At 42.3% G+C, this 15,221-nt stretch overlaps 1 protein-coding gene across 1 annotated transcript in view; it reads left to right on the forward strand.

Moving 5' to 3' along the window:
* The window catches only part of hspg2 (heparan sulfate proteoglycan 2), a 524,258-nt gene that overhangs the window by 188,317 nt on the left and 320,720 nt on the right, over positions 1-15,221 (forward strand). The gene's annotated exons all lie outside the window — the stretch shown is intronic.

A 15,221-nucleotide genomic window follows, 5' to 3' on the forward strand; every position in this document is an offset into this window, starting at 1 on the left:
TGCTATAGTGTTGCTCCCAAGTCTTTTGTGTGGTACTGTATCAAATGCCTCCTGAAAGTCCACGTACACCACATGAACTCTTGCTGTCACCTCTTCAGAAAACTCAGACAAATTAGTTAAACACGATTTTCCCTTAACCTGCATTTGGCCATGTGACTCTTAATTTTGTTCCTAATTATTGTTTCTAGAAGTTTCCCCGCCACTGAATTTAAACTGACTGGCCTGTAAGCTAGGCTTATCTTTACACCCTTTTCTGAACAAGTGTGTGACGTTTGCAATTCTCCAGTCCTCTGGCATCATGTCTGAGTCTAAGACTGAAAGATTATGGCCAGTGCCTTCAGAATTTCCGCTCTCACTTCCTCCAGCATCCTCAGATGCATCTCATCTGGTCCTGGTGGCTTCTCAAGAGACAGGCTAGTTTAAGCATCTGATGTACCTTAGCAGCAGAATAGTACACTATGCCTTGTATGAAATCAGGTTGCCATTCCTATGATATCTGATGTAATGTGAGCTGTGTATTAGCACATCTGCTGTTAGATATTGAAGAATCAACTGTCCAATCCAACTTATCTCAGCCACTTAGTGTTGAGAGCAAATGTTGCATAATTACTCTTTGACCTTCTTCCCACATACGCAATCCTTTTTCCAGAATTCTTCACATATCAGAATAATGGTGTTTTCAAGAACAGTTTGCATGAATGGCACCTGACCGTAATGAGGTTCCACCACACAGCCAGCACAGATGGTCTAGGAGTCGGGCATTGGCTGCTCACTCAAGAGCAGGGTCAGTGCCAGTAACAGTTGACATTCAGAGTCATGTGGTCTCCAAGGGCATCATTCATAATTTTGTGACCAAGGCAACAGATCCAACTTGTAAACCCGAATATGTATCCACCCACGAACAAACAGTTTCAGCAACAATGGCCCTTGTTGATTCGAGAGACTCTCCATTTTTTTAAAGGGGGAACAAAAATCTCATAGTGGCATGGTAGATCACAGTTTTCGTTGCACTGGGCTGCTTTGAGATTTAAAAACCATGATTAGCCCTGTGCATTCTTAATAACACCTTGGCTCAATTGGTGGGGATACTATTGACTCTGCATCGAAAGTGTATTTAACCCCCACTCATACCTGATCATACCTGTGTTACCCACATTGATCACGAAGGGGTAGGCCTTAGGCCTCTGTGACAAATTGCGAAAAGCCCCAAGTACATAGCTTGTCCAGTGGCCTTCTTGGTCAGACTGGTGTGGAGGAGCCCCAAGACTTGTCTGGACTGCTCCCTGTTGGTGATGTGGCCAAGTAACAAGAGAAACCTGGTGCGCCTCCCCATGGATAAAGGAAAACTGCCTGCTTGGCGAAGGAGGGCAGCTTAATTTAAAAAGCTGATCTTTTCTGTATAAATAGAGCACTTCTTTTAAAATTCAAGTTTGCCTAACTTGAATTAATTTGATTTCTTTCAGGCATAAAATGCTGTGTGTGTGCTTTATTTTAATTGCTTAATTTGAATTACTGAATATAAAAGCAGAAGTATATTGCACATGAATACTCTTGCTTTTAGATTTTATGATTTAATACTGACAAACCAAACATAAAGTAAGGATGAAATAGACCTTATTAAAAGCACAACATGGTTCTCTAGTGTGACTTTATTCAAGACTTTTCCATATCTGACCAAAAGTTCACAAGCTCGTTGAAGCATGCTGACTTCAGGAGGTGCGTTCACAAAGCATGTTTCACACACACACACAATGCCCCAGAGCATTTCACAGCTCATGAATTAGTTTTGAAGTCTAGTCATATTTTGGAGACAAAGACGGCACCCAATTTGTGCACAGCAAGATCCCACAAACAACAGTGAGATGACTGATGAGATGATCTGTTCCTGGTGGTGTTGGTTGAGGGGTGAATATTGGCTAGGACACCAGAAGCCCTCCCCTGCACTTTGGTTCGTGCCTTGGAATCTTTTACTTCCACCTGAGGGCAGATAAGGACCTTTGTTTCAAGTCTCAGCTGACAGTGCAGCACTCCCTCAGCACTGCTGAAGAACGTCAACCTAGATTATATACTCCAGTCTCTGGGGTGGGACTTGAAAGCAAGAACTTCTGATTTGCAGACCAGAATGTGGCAATTGAATCAAGGCTGCCATTATAATGAAGAATAACATTTTTATTTGTGTCTATGAAGGCTGTAAATGTGTTTTACCTCGTGATCTGGAAAAGCTCAAGCCATGGGAATGTGCATTAGAGAGCTCAAGACAATCACATGAAATGAAATTCATCATTACACAGTTTGGTATATGGTTCAAATCTTTCCCAGGATAGCTGCGGTCCAGTTATAGCATAGATAAGATTAACATTAGTATTTTCAACTTTTATATTGGCCGGTGTCCTTCATGTATTCAACCTAATTTTTCAATTAATAATGCATTAGTTCCTGTCTACCTTCAGCTGGTAGCTTGTTCTTTGTTAAGGTTAGTGTGGCTCAGTGGATTGGTGTGTAAAGATGAACGTTTTGTCTTATCCACAATAAGTGGCGAGGTCAGCTCAGTACTCTCAGCACCTTCTTTAATCTTTAACACTACCATTTACACTCCATTTGTCCTATGTCCATGACATCTTTGTCAATCTCTTCTGAGCTCCCACCTATCCCCGTCCATCTTGCTCCACTCACTCTTAAATAGTCTAAAACCTGTCACATATCTTACCTTTCTCCAGCTCTGAAGAAGAGTCATATGGACTCTCAACATTAACTCTGTTTCTCTCTCCACAGATGCTGCCAGACCTGCTGAGTTTTTCCAGCATTTTCTATTTTTGTTTCAGATTTCCAATGTCCGCAATATTTTGCTTTCATTTAATTTATTATATTGCCAAAGAATGGAAGTTGCTTGAGCTGCCAGAGAGAAACTGCAAAGCTCCACAATAGAATCATTATGGCACAGAAGGAGGTCATTCAGCCCATCGAGTGCATGCCAGCTCTCTGTAGAGCCACCTAGTCGGTACTGTTACCTCGCTTTGTATCCATAGCCCTGTGATTTATTCCCCCAAGTTCCTATCCAGTGTCCTTGTGAAATCACTGTCTCTGCTTCCACCACCTTCGAGGGCAAAGAGTTCAAGGTCATTACTACTCACTGTGTGTAAAAAAAAATCTCTTCCTCACATCCCATCTGTATCCCTTTCCCAAAACCTTAATCCTTGTATGATCAGTTAATGGGAACAGCTTTTCTTTGTCTACTTTATCCAAGCTGTCATAATCATGTTCTTCTCCATCAAATCTGCCCTCAACTTCCTTTGGTCAAGGAAAATGACTCCAGCTTTGCCAACCTAATCTAATAGCTAAAATTCCTCACCCCTGAAACTATTCTGGTTTATCTCCTCTGCACCCTCTCAAGGACCTTCACATATCCTTCCTAAAGTGTGGTGACCAGAACTGGGTGCAGTACCCTAGCCATGATCTAACCAGAGCTTCTGAGGCTTTTCAAAGGTGAAAGTGGGTCCCACATATTCATTAATTGTACAACTCGTTGGTGACATTTGACCTTTCGTTGTTCACCATGCAAAGGTTAATAATAGAAAGAAGGACTTGCGTTTGTTTTGAGCCGTTCACAATCTCAGACAATCTCAAAGGACTTTACAGCCAGTGAAGTACTTTTAAAGTATTGTAAAGAAAAAGCAGCAGCCCATTTCTACACAGCAATATGATAATGATCAGATAATCTGTTTTTGTGACATTGACTAAGGGACAATTATTGCCCAGTACATCAGGGATAACTCCTTTACTCCACTTTGGAATGGTGCCCTGGGATCTGGTATCTTCGAGAGGGCAGATGGGATCTCTGTTTAACCTCTCATCTAAAAACCCAAACCTCTGACCATTGAGCACTCAATCAGTACTGAACTAGAGTATCAGCTCCAGTTTCGTGCTCCAGTTTCTGGAATGGGGCTTGTGCCCACAACTTTCTGACTCAGAGGTGAGAGTTCAACCACTGAGCTGCGGCTGACAGATTTATTTGTGAGAAAAAGTAAGACTCTATAAATGGTACTGCCAAAAAAAAAACTGGATATCTCAAGTTAGGAGCTATCCTAATAAATCCAGAAATATGCTCAGAAGTTAATTGGCCAACCCGAGTACAGAAGGAATTCAAATTTGCTTTCTACATCTCTGATCTCTCATTGCTACCCCTTACTGTTCTGCGGAAGCACTTTTCTAAACTCCTCACTGGCAAGAAAACCTCAGCAGCACAATAAAGGTTGCTACCAATATTGGTCATTTTCTTCTCTTAGCTCCCAGTTGCTCTACCCAGTGGTGCTAGTTGCTCCTACCGAACAAGCTGCAACTTTTTTGGTGTTTCATCTTTCAAAATAAATGGTGCGCTCCCCAGCAGTGTCCGCAGGGAGTGCAGGTCAGAGATGGGACAGCAACATTAGTTGCAGCACTAGTTCTTTAATGCTCTGTGAATATGTTTACTCGCTGAGAGTGTGGGATCACAGAATCTCTCTTCACACCTTGTTCTGTGATAGCTATGGTGCAAACTAGGTTCCCCAAGCTGCCCACCCTTAATGGTGACTGTAGAAATCTAACTATCTAATTCTCTTTTTGGTAGAAATTAGTGGAAGCCACACTGGCACTCAACTGATTTTCCATTCCAAAGGCAGGTCTGACATTTATGAGAGCTAAGTGGCCTAAATTGCAAAGGGCTTTGCATAAATGTCAATCAGGATTCGAAACTAAATGCTATTTTGCCATGCGTATTATGGGTTGTAATTCAAGGGATTTTGAAAATTATGCAGTGTCCAGGGCTCTAATAGATTAATAACATATAAAACTGCTTCAGTATTTAATGTCTGTCCTACATTAAGGAAGAATTCTCAGAGGGTTGTAGGGCTAGAGAAGGTTATGGAGATAGGGAAGGGTGAAACCATGTAGGAAACGAGCTTCCAGTGCCATTTTACAATTAGAAAACCTTTTCTTGCAGTATTGTCTTTCAGAAATAGAAAATAATAACGTTTACAGTAGATAGCTCTTCCAAACTTAGAACCTCATCAGTGAGGCACCTACGACATCAGTGTAAATTTTAGCACTACTGTATTTTCAAATTGCATCTCAATGGTTTACGAAAAAGAAGTATTTGAAGATGCGTAGAAATTTAGGCTTCAACAGGCTTCCCAGACCCCCACAATCTCTGATACTGCCACTCCCATTCTGGTTTGAAGACCAATTGATTTTAGAAGATTTAAATCTGGTGAGTCAACCGTGAGACAGGTGCCTGAAGAAGCTAGCTTTTTCTTTAAAAATTGGGCTTAAAACAATGAACCAAAGAATTGGCCTTCAGGTACAAATATTTGAAGAGTAGTGTCCAAAAACACTTTTGGTTAACTATGTCTCAGATCGATAAGATTTAGTTGTTGGATTGTAATTTAGTTGTGTTGGAAGGTCCTTTGAATACAGGAGAGATCCAAACTGTGCTCAGCAATCAAAGACCTACCCAGTAAAAGAAGCCCTCGCAGGTTGTCCTCTCATTCATTGATTGGGATTTTTTCTTCGATTATGAGAAATTCTTGAACTTCTGTTTAGTCTCAGCTACAGTCAGAATGTTACTGGTTGTAGCTCCACTACAGTGCTGAGGGACTGCTGTACTGTCAAAGCTGCCATATTTCAGATGAGAAGTTAAACTGAGGCCCTATTGCCTGTTCAAGTGGATGGAACAGATCTCATGACATTATCTAAAGAAGAGCAAGGGGAGTTCCACCTGGTGTCCTGGCCAATATCAACCAATGCTGTACAATGTTGGTGGCACAATTTTAGAGCTCCTCTGGTCTTATTCCAAACCAGCACACAAGGAAAGCCATCAATAAAAGTGGCTTTTAAATATTTACTCCTAGGGCCTTAAAGAGCTGAGGAACGAATTGGGCACCAGCTCTGCTGCTGATTATTCTTCATACTTGATCTCATTTCCTGGTTTGAAAAGGTTTTTTGATTTCCCTCTTTTTTTTATCCCCCTGCCCCAATCCTTCTGCCTGTGATGACCTGTACTCAGATATGGCCCCATAGGCAGCTGCTGCCTTCCATTACCTTCAATAATCTAGTAGGGTACTCACCCATGGAAGAGTGGAGCATGGCCCTGCCCTAACAATGTCTGTGGGGCCTTTCCAACAAAGGTCATTGCATTATGATCAAAAGTGAGACCAAGTGTTTGCCATGTTCACCAACTTTGCTACTCAGCTATCTCTCCACAACCCCCCCCCCCCCGCCACCGACTGTGGCCAGTTACATCAGCACAGACCAGCATACAAAGCATCTTCCTGAGTCTGTGTGCCTCAACACTTCTTCACGACAGCACACTGGCCATTATCTCAATTAGCTCATTGTTTCACTGAGCTCCATACCAAGGCCAAAGGTTAGTTTTTGTATTTTTTTTTAAAGTTTATTTGGTTTTGGTAGGTGGATTATATTGATAAGGCTTTACTGTCCCTCAATAGCTGGTGTTGATGGTCTTGTGGTGATAGGGACCTAGTAGTGTTGTTGGCTGGGAAGTTCAGGATATTAGCCTAGCAACATTGAAGGAAAGGAGACACATGCCCAAATTGTGATAGTGTTTGAGTTGGAGGGGAACTGTTGAGGTGATTGTGTCCCCACAGCGCTGCTGCCCATGTCCTTCCCATTGGTCACAAGGGAGGAAGGTGCTGTCGAAGTAACGGTTCCATTCTGATGAAGGCTTGAACTAACCTTTGAGGCTTAATTGGCAGTTAAAATTTCTAGTTATGAAGTAGGAGCTCAGCTGGTCTAGTGTTATTTGACTGCATCATGTGCCATGAATAATCTGGATCTCATCGGTCCCAGTGGAAAATACATTTTTGCAGAAGGAAGTGAAGAACATAGCTTCCTATTAATTGCATTGAAAGTATTTTTATTTCTCTTGTTTATATCCATAATTGTGCTGCAGTATTGGAATTTCGTGTGGAAGTAACATTAGTGATGCTGGGCAGAAGCCACCTATTGTTCGAAAACAGTGGTGATGTTTTATTGAAAGCTAATGAATCCTGCTTCTCCTTGACTGCTGTGGCCAGGATCCAAAGCTAAACTGAAGCACCAATCATATGTATTTGGACAATTTTAATGCAAAATGTGTTATTCAACTGAATCAATGCTATAACAGAGGAAATTAGAAACAGGTGTAGGTCATTCAGCCTCTCGATTTTGTTCTGCAATTGCATCTTTTAAAAGCAAATGAGTATGAGGAGTTACATACATGAATGTTTAATAAAGTGTTGCACTGATTTTTGCCACAGTCCAGGTAAAATCTTAAAAGCTGTTTTTAATAATTGTGCTTTTGTACAATTTACCAAGATGCTTGATTTTTCCGCACAGATCATTTGAAATCTCACAGGTGGTTTTCTAAGAACACCTTGCTAGTATGCCATTTGCCCAAAGTGTGGTGGTGGATGAGACTTCCTGCCCCTAGCAGAAACTCAGAAACCTAGGGCTGAAGGCCTCCCATATGGCAAAATGAGAAGCTGGCAAGCGTATGGTAGAATAATGGGTAACTTGGATTCTTTTTTTATTCTTTCATAGAATATGGGTGTTGTTGGCAAGATCAGTGTTTGTTTCCCATCCCTAACTGCCCTTGAGAAGGTGGGAGTGAGCCCACATTCTTGAGCCTCTGCAGTCCCTGTGGTGTAGGTACACCCATGGTGCAGCAAGGGAGGAAGTTCCAGGATTTTGACCCAGCGACAGTGAAGGAATGGCGATATATTTCCAAGTCACAATGGTCTGTGGCTTGGAGGGGAACTTCCAGGTGGTGATGTTCGCATACTTCTGCTACCCTTGCCCATCTAGGTGATAGAGGTTGCAGGTTTGGAAGATGCTGTCTAAGGAACCGTGGTTACCACAGTGCACCTTATAGGTGGTACACGCTTGTCACTGTGACCAGTGGTGGAGATATTGAATGTTTAAGTTGGTGAAAGGGATGCCAATCAAGTGGGCTGCTTTGTTCTCCTGGATGGTGTCGAGCTTCTTGAGTGTTGTTGGAGCTGCACTCATCCAGGCAAGTGGAGAGTATTCCATCACACTCCTGACTTGCACCTTGTAGATGTTGGACAGGCTTTGAGGAATCAGGAGGTGAGTTACTCTCCACAGAGTTCCCATCACTTGACCTGCTCTTGTATCCACAGTATTTACATGGATGGTCCAGTTCAGTTTCTGGTGAGTGGTAAGCCCCCCTAGGTTGTTGATGGTGGGGGATTCTGCAATGGTAGTGCCAGTGAATGTCAAGGGAAGGTAGTTAGATTCTCTCATTTTGGCGATGGTCATTGCCTGGCACTAGTGTGGCGCTAATGTTACTTGCCACTTATTAGCCCAAGCCTGAACGTCAAGGTCCAGCTGCATATGAATATGGACAGTAGGCAGTTTACTAATGCTCCGTTTATTCAGTGAGGCAGCCTACAGTGACGAGTAAACGACAGGAACAAATACAAACAGCTTGTTTCTATGGCCTTTTGCCACTGGGTCACCATTTTGGGTCTAGTTGGGGGAAGACTGAAGTGAATTAAAAGTGACCAGCAATAAGAAACATAACACAAGAAACAGGAACAGGAGTAGGCCATTCAACCCCGCCCTGAACCTGCCCTGTGATTCAATAAGATCATGACTGATCAGATTGTGGCTTCCACTCCACCTTCCTGTCTGTCTCCTGTAACCCTTGACTCCCTTGTCAATCAAAAATCTGTCTAACTCAGCCTTGAGTTAAACTCTCTAACTGTGTATTCAAAATGAGCCTCATTAGCTCTCACTTGTCTAGACTGCATTTAAATCCTGACCTGGGAACTACACATGTCAGAACTAATGGGGAGACCTGTGGTCAGTAAGCATTGCAGCTTCCAAACCTATGTTCACTAAGAGTGGTGTACACTGAGGAGGTACCACATTTTTAAACTTAAGTGAGCAATCACCAGCACAACTAATAAAAACAGAAATACCTGGAAAAACTCAGCAGGTCTAGCAGCATCGGCGGAGAAGAGCAAAGTTGACGTTTCGAGTCCTCATGACCCTTCAACAGAATTAAGTAGAAATAGGAAAGGGGTGAAACATAGGCTGGTTTAAGTGGGGGGGTGGATTTGTTGGGACAAGCAAGCAGTGATAGGAGGAGATAACCAAAAGATGTCACAGACAAAAGAACAAAGAGGTGTTGAAGGTGGTGATATTATCTAAAAGAATGTGCTAATTAAGGAACAGCACCTCATCTTCCGACTAGGCACTTTACAGCCTTCTGGACTGAATATTGAGTTCAACAACTTTAGATCTTGAACTCCCTCCTCCATCCCCACCCCCTTTCCGTTACTTCCCCCTCCCTTTTGTTTTTTCCAATAATTTATATAGATTTTTCTTTTCCTACCTATTTCCATTATTTTTAAATGTATTCCACCCATGGTTTATTTCACCCCACCCCCACTAGAGCTACCTTGCTTGTCCTGCTCTCCAATCTTAATTAGCACATTCTTTTAGATAATATCACCACCTTCAACACCTCTTTGTTCTTTTGTCTGTGACATCTTTTGGTTATCTCCACCTATCACTTCTTGCTTGTCCCAACAACCCCTTCCCCCCCACCCCTTAAACCAGCTTATATTTCACCCCTTTCCTATTTCTACTTAGTTCTGTTGAAGGGTCATGAGGACTCGAAATGTCAACTTAGCAAGTCTGGCAGCATCGGCGGAGAAGAGCAAAGTTTTTCCAGGTATTTCTGTTTTTGTTTTGGCCAGCACAACTAATGACTGACATTCAGTAATCTGGAACTCCCTACCTAACAGCATTTTGGGAGCACCTTCACCACATGGACTGCAGTGGTTTCAGAAGGTAGCTCATGACCACCTACTCAAGGGCAACAAGAGATTGGCAATAAATGCTGGCCTTGCTTGCAATGCCCACATTACAGGATGGAGTCTGTTAAATTCTAGATTATCAACCATTGCTTCACTCAGTCACTGGAACAAGAGTAGGCCATTCAGCCCCTTAAATCTGTTCTGCCATGGCTGATCTATATGGGTCCTGTTACTGAATATTTTTTGCATGCACTTCTGTCCCAAACAGCTCTACTTCCATTATTGTGGCATTGTTCTTTAGAATTATGTTCTCATCCACTTTAAAAACGTATCTGGTCCCGCAGCCAACAAACTCATTGTCTGCCAAAAGCAGAATAAAGTTTCCTGTTACAAGGCCTTTATCCAGTGTTGCTTTTGTCTCTTCTGGTCATGGGAGTGGTGTGAGGGGATGATCCCTCCAGTAGCATCTTTGTCCCTTGACGTTCACTCTTGATTTTAGATTAGAAGCTGGCTGTGCGATGAGAGATAGAGCTGGCTTTTGAACCAGTTGTTTTTCTTGTGTTTTGAGGGGACTTCATGCTGAGAAACCGAGGTGAAGGGTCATGACTTATAATCCAGGCCATCAAGGTTCAAAGTGGTTAGAGTGCAGGTGATGTCAGATAGTTACGACGAGGTAGTAAGAGGCCATTGAGGTGGATACAAGAAATCTCATGGTTTTATTTCAAACAAAAGCAGGGGAGTCCTCCCAGTGTGCTGATGAATATTTATCTATGTATGTCAGGTATCACTCAGCTGGTGGCACTCTTGCCTCTGAATCACAAGGTTCCGGGTTCAATTCCCACTCCAGGCCTTGAACACAAAATTGAAGGCTTACGTTCTAGTGCAGCACTGAGGGAGCACTGCACTGTTGGAGGTGCCATCTTTTGGATGAGGCGTTAAACTGAGGCCCCATCCGCCCGATTGGTGCAGAAGATCCCATGGCACTACTTTGAAGAAGAGCAGGGGAGTTATCCCTGGTGACCTGGTCAAGGTTTATCCCTCAATCAACATCACAAAAACAGAACATCTGATTATCAGATTGCAGCTCCTGGGATTTTTTAAAGTGTAAATTAGCTGCTGCGTTTCCTACATTACAACAGTGACTATACTTCAAAAAGTTCTCAATTGGCAGTAAAGCACTTGGAGATGTCTGGTTATTATGAAAGTCACTACATAAATGCAAGTTTATCTTAAGTCTTGCTTAAGTGTGTATCACAAAAGCAAATTACTTGGTGATAATTGTGTTGAAAGATCTTGCTCTGCACACTACAGCAGTGACCTTTTCTACTTTGCCTTTCTTTCATTTTGAAGTTCAACAGTTTTGAGATCCTGGGAAAGGATGAGTTGGAGTTAGGGGAGGCGGGTGATGAATCTTGAGGTTGCAGGGAGGAGGATGAGCTTATTGAGGGGGTGGCTGGAGCTGAAACTGTGGCACAGCTGAATAGTTGCAAACCAACCAAAGGTTGAGAATTGATTGTGGCTTGTTTTCCCACAACCAGGAAACAGTGCGAAGTTTTTGAATTAAAACCCTTGCATTTTAACATGTTCTGCAATATGTTGTCTTTGCTTAGAAGCACTGCTGTATGAATAGCAGTTTAGAAAATGTGTTCACTCAGCACAGCTTTTGGTAAGAGATCTCCTTGGCAGTAGTTAATGGTTTTAATCTGAACATTGTTTTCGGTTTCATTTGTTGACCTGCGTCAGCCAAGCCCGGGGCTCATTAAGACCCATTGGGGAAAGGCCTTGTCTCCCCATACCAATATGGTTCAACATGACACTGGTGTTTAGGGCACTGAGAGGCCCAGGTTTGGTGAGGGACTGCGGTACAGGGAGGAGGCTGGGTGCTGCTGTAAGATTATCTACCTGAGTGGAGCCTGACCTGATAGTCTTTTTTTGTAGAACTCCATTTAGTGCTTTCACACCACAGTGTGAATAGTGGGGCATGGCGTCGGAACAGCTGCAAACAGACCTTTAAATAATTTGGCTTTCATCGGAAAAAGCCCTCAAGATCACAAGCCTCTACGTGATGTGCTGTTGAGAAATGCGTGGCTGTGAGGGCACAATGCTCCTCTTTGAGAGGAAATGGGAAGGAAGTCGGAAAGTCAGTACGATTCCAAGGATTGCAGGCTTGGTTGCTGTGAATGGTTGTTGCACAGGGCAATAAATTAGAGCTCTTTCCATGGCCACAACAGTGCTGAAGCCAAGTCTTAGACAGAGCAACTCCTGATATGTGCAAGGATCTCAGCTGCTTTTTGAGTATTAACTGGCTCTGATTTTAGGGTTGCATGGAGTCGTATTGACCCTTCCCACATTGGACCATGTCAGCATTTAAAAAGCATTGACAATGCTGAGTGTATATCAACTGATCACAGGGCTTCTTGTAGATACTACAAGACTGCGCTCTTTGCCATTGGCACCCGGTGAAGCTATCTGCTCTTCACCGCTCTTTCTTCGTGACTCTTAGGAGCCAGCTGTGGCTCAGTGCTAACCTTGAGTCAGAAGGCTGTGGGTTCAGTACCACGGCCAATTCAGTCTATACGCTGACAGACCCTATCCGTTGGAATTTGAGCATAAAATCTAGGCTGACGCTGCAGTGTAGCACTGTGGGAGTGCTGCACTGTTGAAGATACTGTCTTTCAGATGAGATGTTAAACTCGGGCCCTGTCTGCCATCTCAGGTGAGCATAAACTATCCCATGGCAGTAATTCAGTGAATAGCAGGGTGGTTCTCCACGGTGCCAGGGCCAATATATTTTCCTCAACTAACACACAAAAACAGGTATTTGGTCATTATCTCTGCTGTGTGAAAATTGGATGCCACATTTCCTACATTATATCAGTGATCGCACTTAAAAAAAAAACATTGACCATAAAACATTTCTGGATGTCCTAAAATTGTGAAGGCTTGTCTTTCTCGAACACAGTCCCTTCGTTTCAGCTCTGATCTTCCATGTGGAAAAATAATTATTATACATCACCAGGTCAACGATCTGTATATTCCTCATAAACCAGATCTCACCACATGACTGGTACTTGAAATGGCCTATGTTAAAATGTGTCTTAAATAAAGTGCTGGGAAACACATCTACCAAGTGACCTGATGGCTATTTTGCTACAAAATACTATGATGTCAAAGCAGCCTGAATCTGTTGTTGTATCATACAGAATCTTCAACATAGAAAAGAAACTTGCCAAGGTGCATCATGGAGGCTTTTGAATTGGTTTGGGCATTAAGATTCAATTTACACCACACAAAGTTTGCTGTTAATGCAAAGCTGAAATTACTGTATGTATTCGGAACCATCAAACTTAGTCATACCTTAGGGCTGTGTTGATAATATTTACTTGTATGTATAGAATTAGATATCCTGCGATTTGTGCTATGTTTATTGATATAGCTTCACATAGAATTTTACTACACAGCAACAGGCCATTTGGCCGAACATGTTTATTCTGCTTCATGAGGTTCATCTCTCCCAAATTCTTATCACCCTATTACCCTTCCCCAAAAGTGTTTTTGTCTGGTTTCCCTTGAATACATTTATGCTATTCACACCATGTGGTAGTGAGTTCCACGCTATCACCACTCTTGAGTAAAGAAGTTTCACCCGAATTGCTTATTTGCTTTATTAGTGGCTTTAGTACATGGCATCGAGTTTTGGATATCACAAGCAGAAACATCTTCTCTACCTCTACCCCCATTAAACCCCATCATAATTTTATCTTCTTCATTGAACTGTTTAATGCTACTCTGGTAATCAAAAGTGAATAGTTTTATATGGCGGGGCTTTGCTGAACAGAGCAGTGTTATTTATTGACCGGGGAAGCAGGATTTGAATTTCTCTGGTGCATTGAAACTTGTTCCTTGCTATATGAAATGTTCATCACTTGCCTATCAAAGAACTTGGTAATGATCTCAAGTGGATCTCTCAGCTCTTGAGAGATAGTTACCAGCCATAGCTAATTGGACTTGAATAAGGAGGATTATGCATGTTGTGTCCTTGAAATAACTGTTGCCGAGGACATTAAGCTCCATTCTCTGATAAATTGGCTGTCAGCAGCAGCACAGTGAGACAAAGAGGTGATGTTACTGCTTTCCAATTGCCTAAAGACTAGTCTTCCCTGGAGGCAGTAAAACTGGAACATCAATCTGAATACTACCCTTTCTTTCCAGCGTTGATCTTTGTTCCTCAGTTAAGTTGTTGTAGAGACCCTCTTTCCTTCCCCACACACAGCCTTTGGTCTATCCATGCCCTGGTTATTATCTGCACAGACCCCGTCCTCCCCTAAGCCGCTGTGATGGCTGCCAGACTGCACTGTTGTCAGATAATTGCTTAAATGTATTTGGTTTTATTGGTGTAAATGGAATGGATTCCACAGCTTGAGAGATCAAGAGACTACTTGAAGCAGTTATGTAACCTAAATACATCGTTAATCTACTAAATATTGCTGAGGCGCCATGCCATACAATTGAGGCTCTTTGTAAAATCTTTTCAGGAACACCTTCAGCACACGGACAATGGCTTAATTTATATAGTCAATGAAGGAAGATTTAGAAATGCAAAGATATTGCAGAAGCTGAAAATGATAAAATATACATTGTAGATTGAATATATGTTACTGGTGAGTTGCTGGACTATCGAGGTTTATGAGGAGGCAAATGGTGATAACCTGTTTGCACTGGAGATGGTAATGAGAGGGCACAAATTTGAGGTAATTGCAAAAAGATCAAAAGGAGCAGAACCTTGATTTGAATAGAGATTTAACATATGAACACATTCCAAGAGAAATCTAAACAGAAGATGGGGAAAAAGTAGGAGATTGAGTCAATGCTACTTGCTTGTGCAGAAGATTTGTAAGTTCAAACATCACTCCGAAGAGCTGATGCTCCAATGCAGTGGCAAGTGCTCCATTGTTAGAAGTGTTGACTTTCAGATGAGATCCTAAACTGAGGTCCCTCCTCAGATAGATACAAAAAATATCATGACTTTATTTTGAAGAGGAGCAGGGGAGCTTTCCTGGTGTCCTAGCTGTTAGTTCCAATAAGTGCTCACCACGGAAGAATGAATCCAAAGCTAGTCTTTTACCACAAGCAGGTTTATTCTTAAGCCAGCTCAGCACAGTGACAGACTCTTTCAATCCCTTCCACTCTGGAGTGTTACAGCTGTACCTGTTAATAATATTTCTTCCCAGTTTCGAAACGGGCACCTTTGCACTAAAGCAAACGTGAGAACCGCTACATTAGAGAAACGGTACAAATGATTGCAGCAGGAAACCAACGCCCATCACCTGTCTTAACAAGCATTTATCTTCACAATGTAATTGCTATGCAATGTAATTGCCAGTCAAAAAGATGATTGTTATT

This window comes from Cetorhinus maximus, chromosome 15 (assembly GCF_964194155.1).
Source record: "Cetorhinus maximus chromosome 15, sCetMax3.hap1.1, whole genome shotgun sequence".
NCBI lineage: Eukaryota > Metazoa > Chordata > Chondrichthyes > Lamniformes > Cetorhinidae > Cetorhinus > Cetorhinus maximus.